We start from the raw sequence: 4,061 nt of genomic DNA on the forward strand, positions 1-4,061 counted from the left end.
AGAGCGCGAACCGCGGGCTGCGAACGTGCCAGGGGCTGATGACACCGGCCACAGGACTCTGGGAAGGCCAGAGAGGATGGAGATGAAACAGGAGAAATGGCAAAAAAAGAGCTTGCAAGGGGTCAGCTGGCATCAGACAGACAGGGCCGGGAGCTGCAGGCCTGGAAACGGCCCGGAAACGGAGGGGCCGTCCCTCCAGGCGGGGCGGTGGGCTCTCACCGTCGACGGGCACACTCTGCTTCTGAGGATGCTCCATGTCCTGCATCAGCTTCTGCGTCAGCTGCTCCAGCTCCTCCACCTCTTTCAGTGTCAGAGGCCCCGGGGCCCCAGCGGGGCGCACCTGAAATCCCAACACTTTCTTCATGCCCTCTCTCTCTCTCAAGGGTCACCACCCTCCAAGAACCCACCCCAGCTGCCTTCTCTGCTTTCTCCCCGAAAAGGACGAATCCCGCCCCCCGCCCTCTCTCCTGTTTTCCAGACACTCAGGACCCCCAAAAGCTCCTCAACTCCCCTCCCCGACCCCCCAGCACCACACAAATCAGGGGATGAAGACCCTGCCACCCGCTTTGCCCGAAGACACAGACAGGCCGGAACAACTGAGCGGACGGAGGCCACGCACACAGCAGCTCAGGTCACGGAAGCACCAAGCACGCCAGGCCACGCATCAACCCCACAGAGCATGCTGGGACACGGCCCCCACGGAGAGACCGGCGCACGGTGGCGGGTGCAGCCCACGCACACACACCTACCCGTCCCGCCGGCTGCCCGGCAGCCCCTGTCAGCGTGAGGGTACAACACAGCGGGAGTCAGGTTAAACCCCAGTGCCCAGCTCCCACACAGATGTCCCAGGGTCCCTCCCTCGAGGGGCATTCCTGGACCACCTGGCTGACCCCAGGCCCTCCCCAGAAGGCTTCAGAGAAGGGCCACTCTCCAGTGGCCCCTCTCCGGCCAGCCCGCCCCTCCTGTTCAGGGGGTCCTGAGACAGCTGCAGATTGGGGGTGGGGGTGAAGTTGGGGGGTCGGCAGTGCCAGTAACCCTGAGACATCCCAGGAGGAGGCCCCACGGGGGCTGTCCGACCTGTAACAGCATCTCCATGACATGGTCCCCCAGGAATGCTGCGTGGGTCTCCACTGCTAAATCCACCCAGGACTGCGGCCCCACCACTGAACGCTCTACCTGACAATGCCTTCAGTCCCTAACACGGAGAACCTCAAAGCCACCCAGTTCCCTCTTCCCGCGGTCACCTTGCCCCCAGCCCTGGCTCCACCACCCTCACACCTGTCTGCATCAAGAGCTGCATCCGCTGTAGACGTTCCAGCTCTCAGCCATTTTCCCCGGCCTCCTCCTGTCTTCAACTGACTGTGGGAGTCTCCTGCAAGCCCCTTCTTCTACGTGAGCTTCACCTTTTCCGCTCCCAATCTTCCCCTCCCAACATCTTGGGGACAGAGGAAGAGGACACAGCCAGCCCTTGCTCTCTGGTGCCACTTAGATGCCTCTTCCATTCTTTGGAAGTATCAGCTCCCCTTGGGTATCCATGCTCCTCCATGACACAATCCAGCCGCTATTTCCCCCTCTCTGCCTGCCATCACCGACGTCCCAGGTTCATCATGCATGGCACTCACGCCTCTTCAACTCCAACAGCTCCAAACGTCCCTCCGGCTCAGTCACCTTCCACGGTGGGACCCCTCGGACCTGAGATTTACTGGTTGCCACCTCCAAGACCCTGGGCTCGACCTCCCGACCATCACATCCTCCCCGTTTCCCATTCTCACCTCCTGAAGGAACCTGCTCGGAAAAGCCTTTGCGCCTCTGATTCCCAACCCTCTCCCACATGCCTTCTGCATCCACTCCTTCCGTCTGGCCTCCCCGCAGGCCCGGTTCCCTTGACCATTGATTTCCACAAGGCGCTCACAGCCACCCTTGCCACCATTCGGCTACCGTTGCTTATCTAGTCCGATCTCAATCAACCCTGGGCCCAGGCCACCGCCTGCTTCCTGTTTCTGCCTCCCAGCTGCAGAAAGTAGGTGGGGAGACGACTGCAGAGGGAGTTCACCAAACACCGCAGGGCCCTCCGCACCCTCCATCCAGGCGCAGCTGGGTGGTATTTGGCTGCTGCGGGTTCCCAGTCTTGCTTGCCCCAGAGCAGCTGTTCCAAACCTTTCCATCGCCTCCAGCCCCCCGCGGCCTTGCCCCCTCGCTCTCAGATGACCTCACCTCCTACGTGACCCAGGAGCTGGAAGCCGGCCAGCCTGAGCTCCCTCATCACAAAAGCCTGCTTGAGGCCACTCCGTCCAAAGTCTCTAGGCTGGAAATGCCCCGAGGGTGGAGCTGGCACCAACAGTGCACCCAGCTCTCAGGGACCCCAACCTGTCTCTTCCACAGGCTTCTTCCTCCTGGTTCACACACACACACCTGAGCCTTCCTCCCCTAATGTCAACCCTACACACACACACGCACGCACGCACACACGTCTTCCCTCGGTGTTTCTCTGCCAACCTCTAAGAACAGGCTACTTGGGCAACTCCCAAGTTTCTCACCACCCCCTCAAAAGGACACAGCTTCTGAATCCTGAATCGTCCAATCCCTGGCCTTACTTTAGCCCTCACCCCCCTTGGAGCCCCACCGATGGGGCTCCTCGGCCACCATTCTCTTTCGGAGATGCCACCCTGATTCGTGACCCTCCTCCTCCTGTCATTCTTCTCGCTCTTCCCAGGTGCACAGGAGCATCACCCAGGTTCCTTCCCAGCCCTTCCGGTGTGAGCCGCCCCTGGGCTGCAGTTGTTACCGCCCACGACCAACCACGACCGCCGACCGCCGTGCGTTCACACACCTCGCCCTGGCCCTCTCCTGCCACCCGTCCCCCCATTTCTGACTGAATGACAGTTCCAGCTGAAAGGAGACCCTCCTGGAACCCGTTGCTCAACATGCTAACAGCCGGACCCTCCCCTTCCCGTCCACACCATTTCCCCTTCTGGACTTCTCTATTTTGTCAGCAACGCTGTCATTCCCCAACACATCCGGGCTTTTTTTTTTTGTTTAACTCCTCTCCCATCCTCTTCCAACTCCTTATCAGCCAGTAAGCCTGGAGGCGCTTCCTTTATAAGAGCTCTCTGATCTGGGCCATATTTCTCATTTCTGCCAATGTTACCATCACCCAGGAGCGCACCCCCATGCGTCATTGACCTTTGCATCTAGTCCACACCTCTGCTGGAAAAACTTGCCCCAAAACCTCCAGACGCAGCCACACCTCTGCTCAGACAACACTCCTGCCTCTCCAGGACCCCCAGGCTTCCTGGGTGCACTATTTCGTCCTTGCTGCCCCCCACCAAATCCCCACCCACCTCTAAGTACAGCTCTAAAATTTCCCCCCAGGGGCCTTCCACGTTCTGTCCTCCAGACACCCCTGGTATATCTGTGCCCTTGAGTTTTGCTCATGCTGTTCCCACTGGAATGCCCTTCCCTCTCCTCTCTGGATTCTAAAATCCTGCCATCATTAAAGGCATACCAGCACCCGATGCCTTTTCCTAATGTGCCAGCCTCCACACTGGCTCCCTGTTTGGAGTTCCTGTAACAACCAAGTTCTGCAAAACTCATTGGCACTTGGCATCTCTTCCTACACTGTGCCTTGCACACACACACACACACACACACACACACACACACACACACATACACAGAAATCCATGCTGTCAGTTAACTTCATGGATGTTTGGACCAGGTATCTGGCAAGACACCTTAAACCCAGAAGATCAGTCTCCTGAACTGCAAGGCAGGAATGGTCAGACAGGAGTGATAACTTTTCTACCTTGAGCATTCATGTGCTTGATGCAGACCCCCAGCATCAGCTCTGGCTCAGGTAATCCTCATCACCTTTGTGAAGGTAGATAGCGAACAGAGGCTCAAAGTTCACCTAACTTGCCTGGGGTCTTGTGAGCGAGGAATGGTTACAGGTCCACTGACTCCCTTAGGCTCAAGCTCTCTGAGGTCTCTTTCCTCCCGAGTACAGAGCACAGTGCCTGGCACTGAGCAGTAGCTGGCTGCCTCAGCCAGTGTTTACCAGC

Source organism: Bison bison, unplaced genomic scaffold, assembly GCF_000754665.1.
Source record: "Bison bison bison isolate TAMUID 2011002044 unplaced genomic scaffold, Bison_UMD1.0 scf7180017845721, whole genome shotgun sequence".
NCBI lineage: Eukaryota > Metazoa > Chordata > Mammalia > Artiodactyla > Bovidae > Bison > Bison bison.